General features: G+C 37.5%; 1 long non-coding RNA gene across 1 annotated transcript; it reads right to left on the bottom strand.

Annotated features, from left to right (window-relative positions):
- Nucleotides 1-140: 140 nt before the first annotated feature.
- On the bottom strand, nucleotides 141-16,129 carry LOC144456679 (uncharacterized). Its single transcript, XR_013485695.1, has 4 exons — nucleotides 15,930-16,129; nucleotides 13,946-14,119; nucleotides 1,276-1,349; nucleotides 141-486 (listed from the first exon to the last, which is right to left on the bottom strand). It is a non-coding gene; the product is annotated as an uncharacterized LOC144456679 (long non-coding RNA).
- Between the last annotated feature and the right edge of the window lie 11,192 nt (nucleotides 16,130-27,321).

Raw genomic sequence — 27,321 nt, 5'->3', positions numbered from 1 at the left:
AACATGAGCTCCTGTACTCTTCCCAGTTCCCTTTTATATATTGTCTTCCCCTATTAGAAGGTCAGTTCTTTACGTGCAGGCACTGCCTTATTTGCTTGTATTTGTATCCCCTGGCCTTACCACAGTACCACAATAAGCAATTAAGTCAACAACAAGCATTTATTAAGTCTCTGCTGTGTCCAGTCACTTTGATAAGCTTTGAGAAAACAGAAATAAGCAGTAAGAAAGATAATTCTTGCTGAGTTGATATCTTATCACTGAGTTGATGTTCTAATGGTGTAAGACAATACGTAAAAGGAAGCTTAACAGGAGGGGGACAGACCCTTTTGGGGGAACAGTAGAGAAATTCTGGAGAGTCACCTGGGCATACTTAAAATTGACATTCTGGGAGGAACCAGCACTCAGAGGCAGAGGCTGCAGGGGTAGAGGATACTTCCAATGTGAGAAGTCCAGGAGTGGAGGAAAACTTCCAGGATGAAGCGATTTCTGTGGAATAGTAGAAAAAGTCTGAGGAAGTGAGGACTATAACATGGAGAAGAATGAAGGCTCAGTCTAGCTATCTGTCTATCTATCTAATCTGTCCATCTTTTTTATCTACCCCCAATGAAATCTATAGCTAGTCAAAAGAGATTGGTATAAAAAACCTTATAAGAAAAACTAAGTTAATGAAGAATGTATATAGCCCGATTGACATGCATAGCTTTCCAAATTGCTACATCAGTACATGTCTCTTTGACAGGGGCTTCGTATAAATAATCTGGTCTCAGAATATGAGGAAGGGGAATAAGGTGAAGTGCTTGTGAAAAAATTTCTCATTGCCTTCAACAGCCACTAGCTTCTCGCTGACTTGGAAAAAAAAATCAATATCAATATTCTCCTAGTAATGTGATATATCCGCAAATCATAGGACACCACAATCTCAGAAGAATCAAGACTGCTGGAGTGGGGTGGGGAGAGGGACCCAAAGAATATTAGAAAGATTCATAGTAGTGTTAAATAATGATTTGCCCACCACATGAGGGCAATAAAGACACCAGAAAAGGATGTGGGCCAGTCATAGAGCAATGGATAGTAGACGAATGTGATAAATGTTATACTCCCAAAATATTAAAGGAACTAGAGGAGAGTCTCAAATTCACTGTCTAAATCTTCTGTTGAAATTTATGGAAGCTCATGCACATATGAATCATACAGATTAAAGAGATAGAGGAGGAGTAGCCATATTGATGAGATTCTACATTTACTTCAATATTAAAATATTTCAGTGAGACAAACCTTTCTGGGAGACAGTCTCATTGCTTACTCTTTATCATCTTCTTCATACTCTTTCAACTGTCCAGGGTCTTCAACTGAAAAAGACATTATTGTAACAAAGAGACTATTGACTCCTGTTAACCTCCTTTCTCTGTAGCACCACCCCCTCTTGCTTGTCTGCTTGAAGTTTACAATTCAATGTCTTTTATGACCTGGGTGACTTTGGACAAGTTGTTTAAACTCGGTTTGACTAAATGGCCTCTTAGGTCTCTTCTGGCTCTAAATCCATGATCCTAGAAGATTATGAAATGAATAATTTTGATTACATTAAATTTAAAGGTTTTAGAAGAACAAAGCTAATACAACTAAGATTAGAAGGAAAAGCAAAAATCTGGGAAACAATCTTGATGCAAGTGTCTCTAATAAAGGCCTCATTCTCAAATATAGAGAACTAAGTCAAATTTTTAAGAATATGTCATTCCCCAATTGATAAATGTTCAAAGGATGTTAATGGGCAGTTTTCAAATGAAGAAATTAAAGCTATCTATAGTCATATGAAAATGCTCTGAATCATTGTTGATTACAGAAATGAAAATTAAATCAAGTCTAGGATACTACCTCAAATCTATCAGACTGGCTAATACGATAGTATAAGAAAATGATAAATGTTGGGGAAGACAAGAGAAAATTGGAACACTGACACATTGTTGATGGAGTTGTGAACCGATCCAACCATTCTGGAGAGCATTCTGGAGAGCTGTGCATACCCTTTGATCCAGCAATACCACTCTTAGATCCATATCTCAAAGAGATCATAAAAAATGGAAAAGGACCTACAAGTGCAAAAATATTTATAGAAGCTCTTTTTGTGGTGGCAAATAATTGGAAATTGTGAGCATGCCCATCATTTGGGGAATGGCTGAACAAATTGTGGTATATAAATGTAATGGAATACTATTGTTCTTTAAGAAATGATGAGCAGGCATATTTCTGAAAAACCTGGGAGCAGAACCAGGAGAACATTGTACAGAAATGTTGTGTGATGATCAGCTATGATAGACTTAAGTCTTCTCAACAATACAATGATCCAAGACATTTCCAAAAAACTCATGATGCAAAATGCTATCCACATCCAGAGAAAGAGCTATGGTATCTGAATGCAGATTTTGGGTTTTTTGTTTTTTTGGTGAGGCAATTGGGGTTAAGTGACTTGCCCAGAGTCACACAGCTAGTGAGTGTTATGTGTCTAAGGCGAGATTTGAAATCAGGTCCTCCTGACTCCAGGGCCAGTGCTCTATCCACTGTACCACCTAGCTGCCCCTGAATGCAGATTGAAGCATACTATTTTCACTTTTGTTGTTGGGTGTTTTTTTTCTCATGGTTTTTCCCTTTCGTTCTGATTCTTCTTTTACATGACTAATGGGGAAATATGTTTAACATGATTGCAGATGAATGTATCAGATTGTTTGCTGTCTTGGGGAGGAGGAGAAATTGTAATTCCTGAATAGTAATTGGAAAAAATAAAATACAACTTAAGTGCAAAACAAAACCTAAACAAAATTAAGTCTATGATCCTATAAGCATAATGTAATAGTTAATTCACAAGAAGTGACTTACAATGCAATCTTCCCATCATGGGAAAAGATGAATTGAAATCATGGAGGGAAACCAGATTGAAACATTACTTAAAATCCATATCACAGAATCACATGGGCCACTAGGTAGCACAGTGGATAGAGCACTGGGCCTGGAGTCAGAAAGACTCATCTTCCTAAGTTCAAATCTGGCCTCAAACACTTACTAGTTGTGTGACCCTAGACAAGTCAATTGACATTGTTTGCTTCAGTTCCCGATCTGTAAAATGAGTTAGAGAAGGAAATAGCAAACCACTCTAGCATCTTTGACAAGAAAACCCCAAATGGGATAACAAAGAGCTGGACATGACTCAAACTACTGAACAACAACAATAATCATAGAATCAAGGAGTTGAGAGTAATTTCTGAAGTGATCCGTTTCAAATGGATAACATCTACAACATTCCTCCTTCTCCCCCCAAGTCTCCATTTCTGTACCTCTGCTCATCTTTCCTGGCTTGGAATGTTATTCTCTACCCCCCCCCATTTCTGATTATAGAGTACTAATTCACCCAGAGATATTCTGAAGCATTGAACCTACTGCTTTGTTGATGGTCTAGATTCAAGAAAGTGATGGGGGAAATGTTAATAATGCAGATTAAGCTTAAAAGTTGTTATGTGACTTTTGTTCAAAGATAGTTGTTACATATTTACCAGCATATCAATGGTGCCCTACAAGGCTTGACTCTAATGCCCCCTTATCCATGAAACTTGTACTGATAACTCCCCAACCAGAAATGATCTATCCCTTCTAAAGTGATTTCTTATGATACCTTCTTTTTCTCATGCACTTGTATTCTATTTTGTATTAAAGATAGGTTCATTTATTTCTTATCTTAGATTGCAAAGTCCACGCTAGTCAAGAATTAGGCTAATTTAACTTGATAACTTCTTTGCAGCATAGCAGAGTGCTTTGCCCATAGTAGGCATTCAATTATATTTGTTGCTGTTGTTGTTGAATGAGTGAATGAATCTCATGTCTTAAAAAAAATCACCCAACTGGATAATGGCTAAACAATTTGTGGTATATGATTGTGATGGGATGCTATTGTGCTATAAGAAATGGCAAGTGAGAAAATTTTAGAAAAACCTAGAAAGACTTACATGTACTGCAAAGTGAAGTGAGCTGAACCAGAAGAATGTTGTTCGCAGTAACAGCAATATTATATGATGAAGAACTGTGAATGACTTAGCTATTCTCAGCAATATAATGATCCAAGACAATCCCAAAGGACTCATGATAAAAAATGCTGTCTGCCTCCAGAGAAAGAACTAATGTTTCCACTTTCTTTTTTTTTCTTCAAGTCTTCTTGTACAAAGTGATTAATATGGAAACGTATCACATGATTGCACTTGTATAAGCAATATTGGGTTGCTTACCCTCTTGGGAAGGGGGAAGGGAAGAAGGGAGGGAAGGATAGAATTTGGAACTCAAAACTTAAAAAAAAAAACCCAAATGTTAAACATTGTTTTAACATGTAACTAGGGAAAAATAAAATATTATTTAAAATGAAAGGAAAACCAATGAATATTTTTCGGCTAGTTGTTAAATTTATGTAGGTGTTCAAATTTCATATTATATTCTGAAACTCATAATTGAAAGGGGCACTATCTCTGGGCCTCTGCTAAGAGCTACTACAAGAATGAATGAGAGAGCTAAGGAGTGAGTGAGCAACAACTTGAGCTATAGGAAAATTGGGTTCAAAAAGACCTAAAGGTCTGATAGCTCCCTAGAAATTTTCCAGGATAAAATCACACATTTGATTAAAAATTAATTGCAGATCTTGGACAACAAAACATGTACTACAGTGATAAAAGGATGAATGATCTGGGAGTTATTTTAACCCCTTCAAGGTGAAAAGCCATAGGCAAGAATTCAGGCTAGCCAGGTGAGCAGTATCTCTGCTCAGTAGCCTTTGTTTTTTCCCCCAAGACAGGCCCTTCTTTTTGATCAAATGTTTCATTTTCTCAACAGAGCCTGTGTTTGCTTTCACACCTTCATACTTACCTCCAGTCTACAAAGTTAATGCATGCTATCAAGCCAACTCTTCAGTCAAGTTCAGAGACTTCTTCCCCCTTCCCCTTCCAGTAACCTAAACATGCCAGCCATCTTCCACACTTTTATTTGTATTCCTGTCCCCACCTGAATGAGACCTAAAGTTCAGAATGGAGAGAGAGGAAGGGAGTTTATGTTTAAATGGCCCAGTATATGTACTCCAGGCCATCACGCTAAGGTTTACTAAAATGGGGCATGGGCAGTGGCAGGGGATGGAAGAGATTATTTTCCATAGTTAGATCTGCTGAACATATTGAGGCATTGTGATGGGGAGATAAACAGAGGAGTAAGCTGACAAGCCCAGGGGAAAACCTTCCCTGAGTTTGGAGAAGCCTCTTGCACTTAGTATCTATAATTAGTCAAACATTCATAGCATTTTAGAGCTGGAAGGTGCCTTAGGGCTCACTAACCCTGTCATTTTACTTTTAAGGAGAGTAAGGCCTGAGGAGAAGTTGAAGGCACTGAGATAGAGTGGAAGAGATTTGGGTTTGAATCCTGACTTCAACATTTACTAAGTTTGTGACTGTAGGTAAATTATTCAATCTTCCTGAATTCCAGTTTTTTCAAAAATAAAATGGCTCTATCCTATCTTCCTCAACAGGGTTTGTGGAGAAAGTTGTTTTGTAACCCTAAAAGCACCATAGAAGTAGATGGTTTTTATTGGTTCTGAATAAATAAAAAACTGTCCTCTACCTAAATTGTCTAGATATTTGAGAGAAAAGAGGCGACTTCCTGAGTTATTGAGATTGGCTATGCTGACTAAACTCTCTGGATAACTTGTAGCCTCCTGGTTTAGATTCTGCAGAACTGGAATAAAATAGGGGGTCGATAGAAATTTAAAGAAAAAAAGAATGAATGCCTAGGATTAAGTGTAAGTGATATAAAGAAGAGAATTTTTAAAAATATGAATAGAATATCTTTGAAATGATGCCTTTGCAATAGTAGCTGCAGCTAGCTTTCAGATTAAGATCTCCCATACCTTATAAACCCAGCATTGAAGTTTCTTCTTAGCACTGCTGTAATTAATGAGAATCTCCTGTAATGAGTCATCAGTGGAAAGATTAAAAATGATGATTTTCTGAGATATTTCTGTATCTCTGGAAATCTAAATGGGTCAAGTTTCAAAAAACAAACATTCTTGTAAGAATGAAAAGCCCTGAATCAGATAATCTAGGGATTTACCTGGAACCTTGAGATCCCTGTATGAATGATCTTATGGAAAACAAAAGTGACTCATGTACAGTGTTTTGGTCTGAAATGAAATTCTGTTCTTCTAACCACACTGGCACTTGAGTTCTGATCAGTGCTGTGTTGCCTAGTTAATCAGGGCCCAGTAACACAGCATATGATTCATGAAAAAGCAAGCTCGAATGTGTTTTACTACAATTTGGAGCTAGTGTAGTGAAAAGCAATGAGAGCTAGCTCTGAGCCAAGAGGCACTGGGGAAGAGGAAGAGAAAAAGCATTTATATAGCACCAATTATGTACCAGACACTGTGCCAAGAGCTTTATCAATATTATCTCATTTGATTCTCACAATAACCCTGCAAGATAGGGTGCTGTTATTAATCCCATTTTACAGTTGAGGAAACTGACACAAAAAGGTTAAGTGACCTGTCCAGAGTCACACAGATAATAAGTTTCTGAGGCTGTATTTGAACCAAGGTCTTTCTGACTCTGGGCCCAGTGCTCTATTCATTGGGCCAACAGTTCTGGGCCTAAATCTTACCTATGTGACTTTTGACAAGTCATTTAACTTCCTGGGCCTCAGTTTCTTCATCTTTAAAATACACTGGTTGAATTACATTGTCTTGGAGGTACCTTCCAGTTTTAGATTTCTTATGCCTATAAGCCTATGATTTGAATTGAAATTCCAGCTTTACCATTTAGCACCTACATGGTTTTAGGCAAGTAATTTCCTCTCTTTTGGGTTGTTTCCTTGTCTAGGAAAAAAAGATTCCATTCAACTCTATGTCAAAGATCCTATGAACTTAAAACCACTCCAAAGTAAATATGTATGCATGTATACATTTTTTATAATGCTTCTACCCATTGAACCAATATATTTACTCAGTATTTATGTTTAATGGCTGATAACTTTTGTTTTGGTAGAAATCTGAAGGATGTAGAAATCCAGAAGAACCCATGGTAAATTCCCAGCATAGACTCTTGGTCCAGTGCACTGACTTTTTTCAAGTAGATACATGCTAGGGGAAATAATAGGTCGATTAAGGAGAGAGACATAGGGGAAGCATGACCACTAGCAGACAATATCCACAGGTGATGGAATGAAGAATCCATGAGCATGATGGACTGAAAAAGAAATCCATTAAGTGCAAATTCAAAGAAAGTAGATTAGCCATGGAATACTGGGAAACAAGTGCAGAGGTGGGGGGGTGTCAATTTTTAAAGATGCTTGAGTGATTACTGCCCTTATGCCCCAGGTTGGCTGTCCCCTGACCACAACTGGTGGCCAGTATACAGACACACCCTTAGTCTATCTCTACCTGGAAAATTTAAGAGTTAATTCAGGGTCAACACTAACTTCTCTCTCTCCTTCCCTACTCCCACACCTACACCCCAATCAGGCTCAAAAATTTAACACATTATAATTTATGAAAGGTTGCCAATCCCTGCACTAGAACAACCTCATGCTGCCTAGGAGGTAAAAAAGTAGTGCTTCCAATTAATCCCATCACCTCCAAACAACAGGTAAAGTTTCAAAATAACAGTCAATCTTCATGGAGAATTGGCTGCTGGAGAGAGAGTCATCTATTGACCTAGACACAGTTTCTGGTAAATAATATTTACTATCCAGTACACCTTGGATTATACAGCATAAAGGTATATAGAAATTATTTTAAAACACTGTTCATCAATGCCAGTTCAAAACTGCTCTCACAGCCAAAGCTGTTGCTATTATTTTGCTGAATGAGACAAAAGTAAAAGTTTCAGGAGGCATCATGGTACAAGGAAAATAGCCCTGGTTCTGGATTTAGTATACCTGGGTTCAAATTGTTCCCAAGATAATTTAACATTTGTTCATGACTTGGGCAAGGTACTTAACTTCTCTGGTCCTCAGTTTCCTCATCTATAAAATGAGCAAGTTAGACTACATGACTTCCAAGATCATTCTAACACTAAATCTATAATATTGTATTCTTTTTGGTGATAACAACAATTCACATATAAATAACATTTGTAAAGTTTGAAAAGTGTTTTCCTCACAACCTTGTGAGGTAGATAAGACTAGCATTGTTTTCATCCCCTCTAGATAATGAAGTTGAGGCTCTACAGAATAAAGTGGCATGCCTATAGTCACAAAGATTTAGATCCAAGACTCATGACTCCAAATCCAATACTCTACCTACCACATCACAAGCAACTATTTCATCACTGGTGTCTTTTTTTCCCTGTGATTATTCTTGTACCTTGATTCAACCTCAAAGAAATACAAGAGAGTTGAGGAAATATATTCTCTAAAATGGGCTATGAAGCTTCAAATTTGAAAACACTGTTTTAGTTAAGAGAATAGTAAAAGAGTAACAGCACATAGTCTCTGTAAACCAGTTGTGTGATATGTATGTATTCATTTAAATATGTAGATAGGGGTGTGTGTGTGGTGTGTGTGTGTGTGTGTGTGTGTGTGTGTAATGGAAAGCATACTATAGTGGCCAGGGCGCTGGATCTGAAACCAAGAAGACTTGGATTTGAATCCTTTCTCTGACATATATTATCCATATGACTCTAGGTAAATCTCAATGTCCTAGACCTGAGATATTAAATCAATTGAGAAATGTTTAACAAAATAAATAAAAATACAGTATGTCATAGATCATTTTATCTGTGTTACCTTGTGGTTTTCTAAGTCAATAAACAGGATCTATTTGTATTTGAGTTTGACACCACTGTCATAAAACTATCAGATGCTGAGAAGTTGCTGGCCTTCATTAGTAAGAGGGAGTTTCCTCCCTGGGGAGTTTTCTATATCAATGAAATCACAGGTCCAGTCTCTACCCTTATGCTTAACCCCATCCCTATCCCTCTTTAATGAGCCTACTACCACAAAAGAAGCCAACTCAAACACTAGACCCCAATACATCATTTTGATTCAATAAGTACGAGAATTAGTTCCCTCCATTATCTGGGTGATCCAATAAGTAAGCCAAAAATAGTTATTTGGTTATAATACTATCAATTAAATGGGTCGCATTTTCTTTGTCTATCCTAGTTGTTGAGGTATCCAGTGCTGGAAAAAGGAACTGTCCAGCAAACCATCAGAGCCAGGGAGTGCTGAATATAAGCATGATAATTACTAATAACACTAGTGGAAAAGAGATTTGCATTCCCATTTGAATCTACTTCCTAGCTAGTAACTCCCAGAATCTTTTCCATTCACCTAACATAACATTGGGCCTCGGCTCAAATTATGCTATGGACTATTGTGAAGCTTCTTGCTCAATAACATGGAAATCCATTGAGAATAACAACTATAAATGATTTTTAATGCTAGCCCATAACATATATGCATATACATTCATAAAAAGAAGATGCAACTAGATTATATACCATTGCCTTTTCTAGTCAGACTTCTTTGGCATAATTTTGATTGGGTTTGTGTGGAAAAAATGGAAAGAGCACTTGCCTTAGAGTCAAAAAGCTCAGAAGACCTGGTTTTGTCCTGTTCCTGCTTCTGACTGTCTGTGTGACCTTGGACAACTGACTTCATGTCTCTGCCTTCCCAGTTTCCTTTTCCGAAAAGAGAGAAGATCAAATTAAACTATACGAGAGCCAACTAATATTTTAAGAGAGAGACAGAGAGACAGAGAGACAAAGAGACAGAGAGAGAGATCATATGAGGCTTCCTTCTAGCCTTCCTACTCCTTGTAATCTAGTCAGCTCAGCTATGAGCCTCACAAAAGTTACCTCTCCTCTTTGTTGCTCCTTTGTTACCTGGGTATTTAAGACAAAATTGCACTATCTATATGACCCTTTCTAGTCCATATTTGTAGTCATTGGAGACAATGGCTCCCCTTTTTAAAGGAACAAGGCAGCTTTTAACCGAGAGAATCATTACCTGTTAACTATAGAAAATCTTCCCTTCTGCCCAGTCACACAACACATTCCCAGCCCTTGTTCAGAGACCTAATGTTCTATCTCTAAGGCAGAAAATTGTATTTATTTCTGCATTTCAAATACCTAGAAGATATCTAGGTGTCAATCATCATGATGTGCAGAACCTTTTAATGTACATTATCTAATTTATCTTATTGCTAGGAAACCAGTTTCCTTCTGAAAGCAACAATATTAGTTGGGGGTAGGGAGGAAGAGATGTAAACATCATAATAAGCAAATCTACTCATTGCTCCTTAGCAGAGGCAGCAAATTTCAAACAAAAGGATTCTGGCTTGGACAAAGTAGATCAATGGCAGGTTCTGCCACTGATTAACTGTGGGACTTAGAGTAATACATCAGATTTCAGGTGGGGGGGGGTGCTTAGCTTCTTCATTGATCAAAGAATAAGTCAAATTAGATGATCACTCAAATCCCACTCAGTGCTAACATTCTATAATCTTCCTTTGCCCTGTCTGAGGACTCCCCAGCCTACAAATGTCAGGAGTTGGGCAAAGAGGGACAGCTCTAGTGGCCAAGATGAACACTAAAGAGGTAAGATCCCAGATGAGGACATCAGCTTATTTCCAAGACTGTCATACCATGCAAGTATGCAAGAAGCTGTCTTCATGACTGCAAGCAAGTTTCCAGCACCAACTCAGACTTCATGTTCTTTATAAAACTGGGCTGAGCACACTTTGAATGTAAATCCCCAAAGCCCTGGTACCTTTGTTCTCAAACAATCAAGCAAATATAGGAGTAAAAACAGCAAGGTAACAGAGTCAAGAACAGAGAGATTAATATCACTAAAGAGGTATTCTATAGCTGTTTTATTGAATTTTTATGGGTAAAAAAGGATATAGAATATATTTATCTATTTGATTTATAGATGTTTCATGTCTTGTCTATATACAAAAAAAAAGAAGAAGAAAAAAAGACAGTGAATAGGACACATAAATAAGGTATAGAACCAACCCTGGGAAAAAACATGACATTTACTCATTTCTACAAGAGGGATAATAAGATAGTCCCTACCCCATTGTTAGGCTCACCCAAAATAATATATGTGAAAGTGCTTCTAAATAGTAAAGTACTATCCAAGTGTGAATTGTTATCATCACTCCTGTGACTATCATTTGTATTTAGGAGAAGATTTTTCACCCCAACGCTTCCCATTTCCATTTCCAGTGCCCTTCTTGGTACCTGCTACCCCTCCTTCTCCAGCACCTTCATTCTATTCATTTCAATATCAACCAACATTAACTAACTGCAAGACAATGAGCTGGGCTCTAGAGATAGCAAACTAAATAAGGTTCAGCCATTACCATCCTGGAATTTGTAATCTGGTAGGGGGGAGAAAAGCTGTACCCCAATAACTAAAATACTAAGTGTGTTATAAATCAAAAGGAAAAAGGTGCAAACAATAAGAAATGTAAGAAGGATGCTGGTAGGAAAGGGGGAGGATGGAGAGTTGGGGGAAATAATGGTCTCAAGGAAGGCTTCATGGAAGCAGTATCTGAGTTGGGCCATAAGGAAAGTTGGGCAATGAAAAAAAGTTTTCAACAGATTGAGACCAAGTGAAGGAAGAAAAGACAAAGATGGTATTGGTCCATTCCAAGGACTAGGAGAGTAATCTCTGGCACAGTAGTGGAAATAGTACTGAACTTGGAGTCAGGATCCCTGAGGTTGAGTCCTGGCTTTGACACTTATTACCTATGTGACCATGCACAGGACATATTATTTGTTTGGTAGTCTTTTCCATCATGCCTAAGACAGAAATAATGATATTTACACTACCAAACCAAACAGATTTATTGTAAAGAAAGTATTTTGTAAGCCTAAAAGCACTAAATAAATATGAGGGATTATAATCACTCATTGGATAATTATTATTTTCATATCCTTTGACTTTAATTTGAATATAATTGTAGAATGTCATAGGATTCTAGGGTCATTAATTTAGGGGATCCTAATTGTTATGTAGTCCAAGCCCATGGTTTTACAGACAAGCAAACTGAGGCCCAGAGAAATTAAGTAACTTCCCAGGATATAAAGCAAGTTAACAAATGAGCTAGGACTAGAATGAGCTAGAAGCCAGGCCTTCTGACTCTCAGGCCCTTGCTCCTTCTAACACACCATGCTAGTCAGAGTCTTTGGCCAGCACAAAAATGTATACAAAACAATTGACAAAATAACGTATCTCTAGATTAACTAAAGGGAAAAACACATAATATTTTCTTTGAGAAAGTCCAAATAGTAAAGATAATAGTGATAGTCCCTCAGAAAGAGCTGGGTTTGGAAGATACTGATCTTCAAGCACAGAAAGCATTTCCATCTTCTTGACAGAAGAACGACTAGTTAAAATTCCAGACAGTTTTATACATAATTAGTACATTCTTTCTTTTCTTTATAAATTCCTGAAATTAAGTTGTCTGACTGATAGCACCAGAGAGCAAAGCCTTCCCATTAATAATGAACTACAGACAGGCTCTGATTGCAACCAGCTCTCTCCACTGTCTCCTCAGGGGCCTTGTAACTGTTTTAAAGGCCATCATTGCAGCCTCAAGAAGGGTCCTATGGTGTCTGCTGGATTTCAAATTTTAGAAAGTTATTTGAAGTCTCTGAGCCCATAAACTCAAGGCAGAAAGAAGGTCCATGCTCAAGCCAAGAATCAACCTCTCCCTTTCTGAAATCAATTACTTACATAGTCACAGAATAGCTAAGTTGGAAGAGCCCTCAGAGGCTACCTGAATAGGAATCCACCCTGCAGCATACCAATGAGTCCTTATGCAGCTCATTCCTCATTTATAAATTTCTTATTGTTAGAGAGATTTTCAGAATGGTGTGAGGATGTGTGTTTGTGTGTGTGTATACATACTATGTGTGTGAGTGTGTGTATATATATATATATATATATATACACATATATATATGTGTATATGTATATACACATATATATGTAAATACACATAGATAGATAGATAGATAATAGATAGAAAGAAAGAAAGAAAGAAAGAAAGAAAGAAAGAAAGAAAGAAAGAAAGAAAAAGAGAAGAAAGAAAGAAAGAAGATGGATAGATAGATAGATAGATAGATAGATAGATAGATAGATAGATAGATAGATAGATGGATGGATGGATGGATGGATAGATGGATAGATAGATAGATAGATAGATAGATAGATAGATAGATAGATAGATAGATAGATAGATGGATGGATAGATATACTGGAATCATCTCAATGTCAGAATACAATATGCTTTTTCAAAAATCATTTTGCAAGGGTCAGCTTGGTGGAGCAGTGGATAGAGCACCAGCCCTGGAATCAGGATGACTTGAGCTCAAATCCAGCCTCAGACACATAACACTCACTAGCCTGTGTGACCCTGGGCAAGTCACTTAACCCTATTGCCTAGCCAAAAAAAAATCTTTTTGCATCTATGATTGGTCTAAAGCTAAAATGTAGGCAGGGCAGTTTTATGGGGCCATGGCACTATGTAATGTATGGGACTACACATTGTCTCCCTAGAACAGCCTTCCACCATGACAGCCCCCTTCTCCCATTAGTGAGTTTCTCCCAGAGTCTTCATTTTGGAAAGGTATTTTGGCCAGCCATATTTTATTCTCTCCCAGCTTTGCTTCTGACTTTCCAGAATTTGATGACATGTTCCCATTCATGTACCTTCCCCCTTCGGTTCCCTATTAGAATATAAGTTCCTTGAGGGCAGGGACCATCTTTATTTTTGCTTGTATTTGTATCAGCAGCCCCTAGCCCAAAGCCTGGCAAACAGTAAGTAAGCCTTTAGTCAATGTTGTTGCCTGCCTACCTACTGGTTCTCCCTTTCCCTTTGACTCATTTTCCCAATACATCAATGAAGGCATGATCTCACCATTAGGGATACTCCCTCTCCAGGTGCAGATCACCAATGTGTCTTGTCTTCTTATCCAATGCCATTCTTCTCCCTGTCTCTCTAAATTCTCCACAGAGGGTCCATGAATGCACTGGAGATCTTCCTTTGTTTCTTTTAACATGTTACGGCTTCCAACGAAATGTTCACTCAGATCTGAAACACAGCAAGCCCATCTCCTTTTCTAGCCACACACCTTGGATGATATATTTTATACTATTAATCACTCTGAAGTCATTGTTAGTGACATGCTGCTTACTCTTACAGTAAATGTTTCCACTGACTTTTGGGTCCCTTGGAACTTCTATTTTTTCGAGATTGTGCTTTTGTATGATCTGAAGTTGACTATTTCCAATTTATTCTACATATAGCTTTTTTTGCACCGTTGTTTCCATGTTGCCTTCCCTATTAGACTGTGAGCTCCTTGAAGGCAAGGAGTTTTCCCCTTTCTTTGTATCCCCAATGCTTAGCACAGTTTCTGGTATATTAGAAATCTAACAAATATTTATTGAATGACTGACTGAATCAATGAAATCATGTAGCTTCACTGTAAGACCCAGGAAAATTCAAAATAAACCATTTAATTTACAAGCCATCAAGAAGCACTTGATCACTCTTCAGGGTCCTCTAACCCTTTGAAAACTATAGTCCCTTGCTCACTGCTGGTAAAAACTTTGAGAACTGAGAATAGCCACACCTTGACACTCAGCTCCAGTACTGAATCAATATTAATATCCCAGAGGCAAGCTTACTGTGTTTACAAAATAATCCCTAGTCAGAGATAGAGGGATAGGAGCATGGCAATGGTGTGCTCATAGACAGAATCCACCTCTGAGACTCCAGAACCAGATAGATGATGTAGCTATGGTCTGAGTCAGATATATGAGAATGTCTTATCCATGCTAGATCTTCTGGCTCTGGGTCTAAGGAAGTTTAAGAAGGTAGAGCAAGGCTGGCATTAGGCATGCGTGGGTGAACAAGACTGGAAGAGAGAGGAGGTTAAAAAGTAATCAGCAATGGAGAAAGGATTATATGAACTCAATTGCCAATTGGGAGGTAGTCAGAAACTAAGTGTGTTGGGAAAATTTTAGCACTCTGCCCATACCCATGACACTTTTGACAGTGTCATGGACCTAATGGCAAAGTTCAAACAAGTGTTAGAGGCTCTCCACAATTGAATTCAAACCTATTTTATAGCTTTATGTCACACTGATTCCCTTCCCATTTTCTAAATTTCAGCCAATGCTTTCTCACTTCTGTACCTTTCCTAATATCAAATTTCCTATGCCTGGACTGTCCTCTCTTCCTTCAACTTAGTCATCCTTCGAAACAAAGTTTGAATATCACCCCTTTTATGAAACCTATCCTGATTTCCTTTATGTAGGTATCATACCTTATTTTGAGGTATAGTTGTTTTTGCGTATCTTATCTCCCCTAACAAGGTCCATGAACACATGACAAGATTGTAGGATAATAGATTCATAGACCTAAAACTGGAAGAAAACTTAGAGAATATATGGACTAATCTCCTCATTTTATGGATGAGGAAATTGATTCAAAGAAAGGTTAAGTGAATTGCACACAGATAGTAAGGAGAAGAGCTGGGACTCAAAACCAGATCCATGAATTCTAAACCCAGCACTCCCAAGGTAAGCTCCATAAGGTCAAAAATGTATGTTTTCTCAATTGATTCCCTCTAGCATTTAGCACTGTGATTTGCATAAAATTGACACTCAATACAATACCTATTTTGATAGTATGAGATTTGTTGAATTAATTAATTAGAATGAATAGAATTAAATTTAATTTCAATAAACTTATTTAGTATTATTTTCAACCTCAGCCTTAAAATTAGCTAGTCCAAGATAACCTATTGTTGAAGTACAAGAAGATCATTCATCCCCTTATATCTATGTCACACTCAAGATCACCTAACACACTTCTGAGAAAAGAAAGATGAACTTACCTGTCTATGTATATTCTCACCCTGGACTGTTGGCAGATAAAAGAGGAGGTAGGTGAATAAATACAGTACAGATGGATAAGGGTGACTTCTTTGAGTATGTGCCTATGTCTCTGTCTTTATCATGTATAACACAAAGGCTTCTTAGTCATCAGCTGTTCCCAAGGTTGGCTCGATATCAACTCTAATGAGATTTTAAGGCTGTAACTAGAGAAAATAACACAGGTGATGAACCTGATTCCCTGAAAGTTAGTTCAGAATCATTTGAGTAATCTGATTTGGCTTAAAATCACTCAGGTACTTTTCATATTTGCTAATGTCTCACCTCACAGACAAAAGCAGAGCAATTGGCACCTGTGTCTTCAATCAGAAATAGAATTACTGCCCTAGCTAGTATAGACTGAGTCTGAAAGAATGAAATCTCTAAATAGATTCCCATTTTCCCTTCTTGTATTCCAACTTAGACATTTCCCACAGGACCAGTCTTCTCCCTGGAAGCATATTATTGGCAGATAATCTGAGCCAAACTATATTTAGGGGGACCCTGCTCTTTGAGAATCATCACCCAGACACCAGCTACAAAATGTGACTAAGGAAGCTGCCTTTTGTCGATGAATCAAATTACTCATGAATGGAGGCACATCTGCCTAGAGCTAGAACTATTTGTGCCCTTCCTTTTCCAGCCTTTGTGAGTGTGCAGAGCGATGTGCTTTTGCCATCTAAATTGAATTCAGATGATAATATTGCAATCCAAATTGTGCCTAAATAGTAAGTACCAAGCTAAGAATCAGAATGTTTGTTTCTATTTTTTTAACCTACCCATTCCATGCCAGAGCAGGTCCACTCAGTTCACAATCCCATTTTTCAAAGAACCAGTCTATTGCCACCTCACAAATAAAATGTAATTTCACATCATTCTAAGTTTATTACAGGAGATGCTGCCTCATTCCTTCAGAAGAATTTCCCAAGACAGAGTTCTGCACAACTCACTTTCACAGTTAATGGGCTCATTAAAAAAAAAAAAACCTCAAATGTCAAAAACAGATTTCTAATATAACTGACCAGCTCCTCTACTCACTGAAGCAACAAGAAAATATATGAAACCAATAGCATGTTCAACAAAAATGAGCAAGATAGCAATACCTTATGCCAAATAGCACTCAGCTGGATAGCACTGTGCATAAACACAGACAATGCCAAGTGGGCTGACTGTGAGATAACTGTACTCATTCCATTTTCATCTATTATTCTCTTTAATATTATTTTACATATTTTTAAAATTTCTATCAGATTTTAACATTGAAAGAGATGCATTCACTACTGAGTATTCTTTTGAGTCATAACCAGATTGTCTGCAGATGTAGAGTAACAGAGAAAATTAAAGCAATTATCCAGTGACTTCAGGTGAAAGATCCATATTCACTTCAATTTAATGGTATAGGAACAGCTAAGAGCTATTTCTTGGGTTCTACCTTGAAGAATCATTTTATACATAATACTTGTTATAATTAAGCAGAATTATAACTAAGGTGTGGCAACTCAAGCTTTGCTCTGGAGTGCTAAATGTACAGGTCTCTGAAAGAATTCACAAGCCTTGATAATAGAAAAACAATAGTGTTTAACAAGCTTCCTGCCCCTGGCAGGGGATATCATGCTATGCTTTCCTTCCATCCCCCAACACCACTTAACAAATTTATCTGAGGGAACATCTTGAACTCAAGCATAATTTGTATGGACCCAGGCACACACACACACACACACACACACACATCCCCTAACTATAGCTCTGTATCCAATGAATCAAATGTTTCAGTTCTATCCAATCCGATATGCGTTCACTGAGACCTGGCTTAAGGTCTTCTGATACTAAAGTCTCTGTTTAATCCATAATATTCTGGGCTTTGGTTTGATAAAGGGGATACTTTTCCCAGAGGATAGGCTGGATAGATAGATAAATATCTAGTCCAAGCCAAAAATCCAGTTAGAAAAACCACTGTCTTTGCCCACAAGCCCTAAATAATAACCAGATAACAATGTGCATAACCCCTTAGTTTCCTTGCACAAACCATTTAGATGAATTCTGCACCACATATTTCTTGACTTCTCTTTATAATGTGTGGACTATGATCCTAGCTGGAAAATCACTTCCTTTCTATGGAAATTCCCCATACTTTATTAATCCAAGCTGAGTTCATTGCCCTGCAGCCATTACCTGGGAGTTTTCCATACTTAGAGGAGCCCCTTCCACATAGTTTCTTACTTCCTCTTACACAGAGGCTTTATCATGCTTTACAAAGCAAAGACTGGCTCTAGCTCCTTTCTTTCCCTTAATTAACTCTTCCAAGAAACCCCATCCGTATTATCATTTTTCATAAACCCAATGAATTTTGTCTGCTGGGCAGACATTATCTGCTCATTTAATCATTCTTTAAAAAAAAAAAAGAAAAGATACTTTGCTGGTGAAGGAAGAACATTCTCTGCATGACGTTGGGTTGGCCTGACCCTATTGAGTTCAGGTTTGTGCAAAATTTCATTTGTTTTTCCTGAAGCCAAAGGGAACCTCACTGTTTTGTAGTTCTTATGGTCCCTGGAGCAGCTTGAGCAGAGAGGTAGGGGTGACATATTAAGAAATACTTTGATCTGCAGTCACTCCCACCTGACCTACTATTTGCAAAAGTTAATCTGTACTTTGTGGTGGGGCAACTACTCCCTTTTCTTAGACTTGCTAAGGGAATTTCCAAAGCCCCTGAAGAACCAGAATCATTTAGAAGGAAATTACTTTCCCCTTTGACCTTTTCTCTCTAAGACTCTTTCAAGTCTGTTTCTTAGTTGCAGATGTCTTTTTTCCTTGATTTTTCACTTTGATTCACAGTGCTTTGAGGAGCCATGAAAATTCTTCATTTGTGCACAGAATCCACGTTCTTCTTTCTGCATTCGGACTCTTACAAAAAAAAAAAAGGAATAGCAACTTTCTCATTACTGATCTTGGGGAATTAATTGGTTTTCTTTGGGGGGGAAATCATCTTACATTTTGCAAATGTTTTTGGCAAGATATAATTAACATAAAAACAGCCAGTTTTGCAATATGGGAGTGAACATCAAAGATTAAGAGTAGCCTGAGTCAAATTAGGGTGGTGATTCTGGCATTTTGTCCCAGAGTGGGAAGTTTAAAAGGTCAATGGCATCTTCTTGGAGTTGCTTCTTGACCTGGCTGTAAGCACCAGCAGTCACTTGGACCCTCCATCAGTACCCTCTCTCCCACCCGACCCATGTCAGCACCAGCAGTAACTAGGCCTTTTCTCCCCTCATTGGCCACATTTTCATCAGAGTAGAGGTCTCAGGGTATGCTTCTCCACATAGGCCCCCAGAAACCACACCTCAGCCTCTAGCTAGAGCTCACTTCCACATCAGCTCCCCTGGCCCTTTTCTAGTTATGGGGGTGCTCTATTATTTCCTTGGGGAGAATGGAGAGCATTGCCTGCCCCAGGTCAGTGACCAAGTGACGGCAGCATTTTTATTCCCTTTACATAAGCTCTCTTGGACTCTACTGTAAGAGAACTTTTTTAGTTGGTGGGGAACTTTGTTTAGCTACACAGAAAGGAAGTGTGGCAAAGTGGAAAGGCTACTAGACTTGGCATCAAGCAAGGTTTGAGGTTAAGGCCTGCCTCACTCCTGTCCACACTAGGTGACCTTGTTCAAATCATTTACCTTCTCTTGAGCATCACTTCATTTATAAAATGGGAATTACAATAGTTGCCCTACCCCCTTCAGAAGAAGGAGCTTTCTGGAGGGAAATACTTAGCAAACCTCAGATGATTTAAAAGTGAGTCATTCAAGGTATTGTAGAACTTGGAGGGAAGGCCCATGGACATCCCTCTGAATATTTATAAAATGCAGAAAACCTCCCACATACACCTAAAAGGCTTTCCTAGAAGTCAGGACTCATGGCACTATCATACTATACAGGCCTCAAAGCCCTTGAAAAGCTGTGCTCAGGAGCTAGGCAAAAGAAGGGCTGGGATAAAGAGCACACCTCACCAGGATGTTTTAAGCCAAGATCTTTGTCTTTCCCCCAGTTTCCTGTCAGGCGGGCACAAAAGCCACCAGCAACCAGGAAGCCCAGTTACTGAATCATCCTCTGGCACCTGGGACCATCAATTACAGGAGAAAAAGAAAGGAGAATTTCCAGGATATGAAGGAAAACATGGCAAAAGGTTGTTTCTTCCCCCGTGTTATGAAGAACATACACACACACACACACACACACACACACACACACACACACACACACACACATGTGCGTGCGAGCGTCCTATAAGCAAGAATTAAGAGATAGAATCAGGCTGTTTGCTGGAAACAGTTCACATTTTGTTGACTACTTATTTTTTATAAATGTAAATTCAGCATGTACATCCAGAATTTCAGTTCCATTTTGGTTTTTTAAAAAAAAAGTATGAGGCTAAAATTTTGATAGCACATACACACACATATACACACACACAATTAGTTTCTATCTAAGCACAGTTTCAGTTTATTCTACTATAAATAACCATTCTGTTTGTTTTAAAAAATAAACTACCATTTATATTTAAGAAGCAGATGGTTAAAAAGAGAAGTCAGAATCCAGTCAATAAGGCATGAAGTAGTGAAAGAGACCCAGATGTCAGAAGGAGCTTCCTAGCAGTTAGAGCTGCCCAAAGGTGGAACTGGCTGCCTGGAGAGGGGGTCAATTTCCTCTCCTTGGAAGGATTCACATAGAGGCTGGAAGACATTAGAGTGGGGTGTATTTATGAGTATACTCCTTTAGTATATGTAGAGTGGGGAAGTTCTTAATCGGAAGCATGTGAATTTGTTTTGAGAAAGACAGACAGACAGAGACAGACAGAGATATACAAGGGGGAGGAAGAGGCAAAGAGCAAGGGGAGGGAGAGAGAAAGGAGTAGTAACAGTAGGATTCTTACAGAACTTAAAGGTTTGCAAAATGCTTGACAAATATCATCTCATTTTATCCTCACAGCAACCCTAAAGGCAGGTGTTACTATTATTCACATTTTATAGATGAAGAAATCGGGTCACAAAGAGGTTAAGTGACTTGTTCAGGGTCATTTAGGTGGTAAATGTCTGATGCTGGATTTAAACTAATCCTTTCTTGACTCCAGGTTCAACACTCTGTCCAGTGTACCACCTAGGTTTCCTTTGTATCTTATTTTATGTACTTAAAATCATTATTCTGAGAAAGGGCACACAGCATCACTAGACTGCTGAGGAGATCAAGGACTCACAAAAAGTAAAGGTTTTGAACCTCTGTCTTCACTTAATGTATGGGCTGGACTTGATGGCTGAAAAAGTCTTTCCAACTGTCAAATTCTGTAATTCTCCAGCAAGTGCAGACAAGTCACTAGACCTCAGTTTGATCATCTGTAAAATGAAGGCAATACACCATAACTCTGCTGGTCTTTCCTTCAAGCTGTAAAGTTCTAGGATGTTCTATTTGTTTATGATAATTTTGTAGAGCTTTTCCTCTAAAGAGGTCAGGCCACAACAGACTCCATATGGCAGCTACTATTTCTGCCTCATTTTTTTTTCTCTTTCCAACTTTTTTTCCTTTCATCATAATAGCTATGCCTGACATGAACAACATGGAACTACTGGAACAACTGGTCAACAGTCCTTACTTTCATAAGAGTATGGAGGCCCTTTCCAAATTTCTCATCACCAGTTGACATGTTACAGTTTCTTGATCCTGAGTGATGCTGCCATGGCCCAAAAGCATTCCCAAGGAGCCCCCTTATTGTTTTTAGCAGTTGCTAGTTCATTTACCCTTCCCATGGCCACTGACTTTACTCATTGACCCTCTAATTTCATTTCTCAGAGCTCAGCTGTGCGTAAGTATCAAGGGAATTACAGTCAGATGCAGCAAAGTGAATGTTTGAACAGTATTTATTTTTGTAACGAATTTAACTTTTCTCTGAATTTTGAGGCCAGGGGTGTGGGACTTAACATTAGCCCATTACATAAAAAAGAGCCATGTTCTTCTCATTACCGCTCCTATTACAAGACCCATGGATTAGAAGCAATCCTTGGCCGGTATAAATTACTGGCTGGACAGAGTGTACCAAACACAGAAGTCTCTGAAATTACAAATGATTAAAAAAAAAACCCAAATACATAATGTTGCCAGAATTGTGTTAATAGTGCCTGTGATTAATAGAGGGTAGGAGGAGGGGCACAGAATCTAATATTGTTAATACGTATTTTAAACATCCCCAAAGTGCAGGGATTCTTAACCTGCAGATGACAGTGGAGAGATTTCAGGGGAGTCCATGCAATTGGATGGGGGAAAAAAATGAATCTTTACTTTTCCTAACTTCTAATTGAAATTCAATATTTTAAAAAATTATTTAAAAATATAATTCTAAGGAGGAGTTCATAAGCTTTATTAGACTTCCAGAGTGGGCTGTGACAAAAACAAAAGGTTAAGAGCCCCAGTCCTAGTACCTTCATGGTATCTAAGATTCCCCTGCCCCTCCCTCCCTAATGCTCTACTTCGTGAACAAATTGTTTCTCATTGCAAGTTTTTTCTTTCATCTCTCCAGTGAATAGTAACCACAAGATAGCTTCATTAATTCTGAACATATGGGTGCTGTCTATTACTGTCCTCATACACGCAGCTTCATTAGAATCAAATATTGTTCCAGCTAATTCGTAAACAGAAATAACTATCTCTAATTATTTCTTTTGATGGCCTTTTTCCATTGCTTTAGCCCTAATCTCTGAAGAAAGATCAACTGAAAGGAATTAGTCAACAAATATTTATAGGATGCTAAACATTTACTAGGTTGCTGAGGGAAATATGAAGGAGTGTATACAGAACAAGAGGATTTAGAAATGGAAAAGAACTTGGAGTTTATTCAATACAGACTCATCATTTTATAGATGAGGAATGAGAGGCTCAGGAAGGTTAAGTGACTTGTTTAAAGTTACAAAGCTAGTAATTAGCAAAAGTAAGATTCAAACCCTCATCCTATGACTGCTAATTGAATGTTCTTATGGGAAAATTCATTTGGAGAAATGAGATGCATACATATTAAAAGGTTAGACTTTATGTTAAGAAATAATTGTATTTTGCCCTCAAGGGTCTGATAATATTTTGGGGTAAATAAGATTCATATTTGGGGGGGTAATTTGACTCATAGACTATAAGGGGTGGGAGAGACCCTAGTTGACAGGAAGTTCAATTCCCTCATTTTAGACATGAGGAAACTAAGGCCCAAATGGGTTAAGGTGCTTACATAAAATCATTTAACTAATGAGTAGCTGAAGTAGGGGTTACGCTCATGATTTCTCCTTCTAAGTTCAGAAATTTTTCACTATATAATTCTGCCTCTGTAAACAACACATGAATGAATGAATGAATGAATGAATGAATGAATGAATGAATGAAAGGATAGCATTTAATAAAGACTTACTATGTACCAAGCACTGTGCTAAATGTTGGGTATCTCCCTGTCTTCAAGGATCTAATATTTAAAAATAGATTTCATTGACATCTTTTGGTTTCATATTACCAGATTTTTCCCCTTCCCAGAAAGTTTTCTCTTATAACAAAGTTTTTTTAAGAAAAGAACAAAAGAAAAAAATTCACCAAGAGCAACAGACACAACAGCAACAAAAAAAAAAAACCTGATGTTTTAGTCCATGTTATAGACACATGAATTCCCCTCCCCATTCAAAAAAGCATGGAGAGAGTTGTTTTCTCATATCTCTTCTTTGCATCCAAGCTTATTCTCTTTAATTTTGCAACATTCAGTTGTAATTGTTATATGGTTGTTGTTTTTTCCATTAACATTGTTGTTATCATGGTATGTATTGTTTTCTTGGCTATACTTATTTCATCTTTCATCAATTCATATAAGTCTTTCCATGCTTCTCTGTATTCATTTTCTTTGTTTCTTACAGCACAATAGTATTCTATCCTATTCAAGTACCTGCAATGTGTTTAGTAATTTTTTAGTTGATTGGAAACTACTTAGTTTTCTATTCTTTGAGGAGGTCACCTTCTAATGGGGTAGACAACACACATAGAGGAGTAATGACTAAAGAAGGCAGTTATTTGGAAAGTCACAAACATAATGAGTGGAACAATAGATTGGTCAACTGACAAATCTACTGACCTTTTCAATAAATCTTTTTTTACAGCAAATAGTAGTATTGATCTGATTGCAGTTCTCAAAGAAAGAGGTGAAAAAGGTTGCTGGAGGGAAATAGAATTAGGTATATGTGAGGCAACAGGGCAGAAGATAGCAAGGGATAAAGACGAGGCTTCATGAATCTAAGAAATGTCAAACCCAGTGGCTTGGTTCCTTTCCAGGAATGATCTAGAGTCAAGCTGAAGTACTTCTGGGTTTTCTGTCTGCTTGAGCTTCTACACTTTTATGTCCTTTTGCTTTAACAACTCAGTCTAGGGGTCTTCAAGTTTGCAATGACGTGATATTGTACTCAATGTGGGCTCATGCATTTTAGTTTTGTAGAGCAGTCTAATAGCACACCTCAAATCTAAGATAGTTGTTATCAAAGGAACCCAAACTGTGAGTGCAAGTTGGTGGTCAGGTCAGTCAGAGGGAAGTCCATTTTTTCCCTTTGATTTATGATTCCACTAATGTAACAAGCACCTGATGTAGAAACTCCTATCATTAATTGAAACCAGCAATTTGCCTGTAATTTGGCTTAAAAAGTATCCTGAAGAACTATGAAGCTAAGTAATTTGCCTATAGTCATAAGGTTAGTATTTTCCAGAGACAGGACTAGAATCCAGATCTATTTTACTCTAAATCTTCTATCCACTATGCCATTCTTTCTCAATATACATAATTAATCATAATACTAATGAAAATCAGAACATTGCTTATGTCAATAAAGAAAAAATCATTGATAAAATACTCATTTGTGATAAAATGATTTAAAAGATAAAAATAAAAGGATCTATCCTTAAAATAATGAAATGTATATTTAAAAAACCAATTCCTACTATTTTTTTTATGATGGAGAAACACAGGGAGGGAACTTTCCCAGTAAAATCAGGGGTAAACTAGGCTATCAACCTTTTTTACTATTATTCTGGCATAATTCTAGGAATCCTAGTTCTCATGATAAAAAAGAAAAATCAATTTAGAGAATAAGTATAGGCAAAGAGGAAGCAAAATTACATCTAATTGCAGACAATATGATAGTTTACTTAGAGAATAAACAAAAAATTCAAATAAAAATTCATCATTTCAGCAAAGTATCAATATACAAAATAAATCCACAAAAAAATTCTTAGCTCTTTTGTATGTTACCTAGAGGAATCAACAGAAAGGCACAAATGAAAAAATAAATTATGCTTAAGATATCAACAAAATATCTGTGAAATAACTGAATCAAACAACTAAAGATTTATTTTCAAATATCCAACTGCAATTTTTTTACCGAAATAAGAATTAATAATTAATTAATGTCCATGGCTGCAATGTGCTAATACAATTAAATGTTGAAACTGCTCAAATTTTTTCATAGATTTATTTCTATTTTAATAAAATTACCAAAAAGGAATATTTTATAGAATCAGGTAAAATAATAATAAAACTCATTTGAAGGACTAATATGTCAATAATATCAAGAGATACAGTGGTGGACAGGGAGGAATAATAAAGACAAGGGGTTAGTGGCATGGCATTTCAAAAGATATTACAATATATAAATTATTTTTAAAACCACCTCCTAAAGAAATAGAAAACATGAAAGTAGATCAATGGAATAAACCATATATGTAAGACCCAGAAACAAACGTGCACCACATTTTTGATGTTAAATAAACTCAAGAACACAAATTACTGGGCACAGATTCCTTATTCAACAAGAACCACTGGGAAATCCAGAAAGAAGTATTCAAAAAAGAAAATGAGTTTAGGTCAGCTTCTCACATGACATATCACAATAAAGTCTAAACAAATAAATTATGTAGACGTACGGTAGCTGTTTTAAGAAATGTATCTTGAGGGGGCAGCTAGGTGGCACAGTGAATAGAGCACTGGCCCTGGATTCAGGAGGACCTGAGTTGAAATCCAGCTTCTGACACATAGTACTTACTACCTGTGTGACCCTGCGCAAGTCACTTAACCCCATTGCCTAGCCAAAGGGGAAAAAAAAAGAAATGTATCTTGAATTAATTACAAGTGAGCTTTGCAATGGCTACATTAGCTGCCATAGGAGTAGATTAAAAAGAAAAGAGGACAGGTGAACTGTGATGAACATAGGAGAATGGGGCTGAGTTGAAAGTGGGCAGAAAGATGGCAATAAGGTGGAAAGAAAGAAGTGGAAAAGGGAGAGCTTTGGAGAAAAAGAGTGTGAATTAGTGAGAAATAATATTAGAGCAATTCTAGACTCATGTATTTATGATACTAAGGATTATAGTTGAACCAAGATCCATAGTAAAAGTGAGCTGAGACTTTGAGGCAGGGTACCAAAATTTAGATAACACCAATATCATTTGTACTCCATAGGTAGAAAGAACCTATTGTAAACTTAGAACCTAGTTAGCAAGAATGATTAGGATTTAGGTGGCACAGTGGATGGAGCACTGGGCTTGGAATCAGGAATTTCTGTGTTCACATCTTGCTCCAGACACTAACTGTGTGTCCCTGGGCAAGTCATTTAGCATCTTAGTCCCAGTTTCCTCATTTATAAAACAAAGGCTTTGGACTTGATAGTCTCTAAGGTCCCTTCCAGCTTTAAATTAATGATCTTGTGATCTTACTTTCTCTCTCCACTAACAACTGTGTCAGAGGTGAATTCTTCTTTAGTTCATCCTGGCCATTGTTGCAATCCCTAGTGGTGGTCTTCCCAGTACTGCAACCTTAAAGCATGCCAGTGTCTTTATTTTATCAAGTCTTGTGTCCTGAGTCCTTGGGGCCTATTCCAAGATCTTCCTCCATGACTGAAACTGTTTTTAAAAGATGATTGGAGAACATTTGCTGTGGAATGTGTTTTTTGCCTACCTTTTTAATCTCTATATTTGACTTATAGTAAGTGATTATTAGATGTTTGTTGACTAACTATGCATTTGCAATGAGTGACAGGGTTGTTAGTTACAACTACAGGTAAGCCACAAAGTCAACTTCAATTTACAGTTCATCTGCTAGGATAAGCCATTTCCATTCCATTTGCTTCTCATTGTTCATTTCTTGATGCTCTTCTTGATTCCCTACAAAAAAAAAAAAGATCCCAGCCTTCTTTGAAGGGGTGCAGATGCAGTCAGACATCAGCATTTAATAAAAATTACAACAAAAGCCAAAAGATGAAGTAGACTATATGCAACATTGACTTTCAAAATATGGAATCTCCTGAAAACACTGTT

This window comes from Phascolarctos cinereus, unplaced genomic scaffold, assembly GCF_003287225.1.
Source record: "Phascolarctos cinereus isolate Bilbo 61053 unplaced genomic scaffold, phaCin_HiC Scaffold_4;HRSCAF=312, whole genome shotgun sequence".
Lineage (NCBI taxonomy): Eukaryota > Metazoa > Chordata > Mammalia > Diprotodontia > Phascolarctidae > Phascolarctos > Phascolarctos cinereus.
The sequence above is the reverse complement of the archived record's forward strand: the minus strand, read 5'-3'. Positions and strand labels throughout refer to the sequence as shown.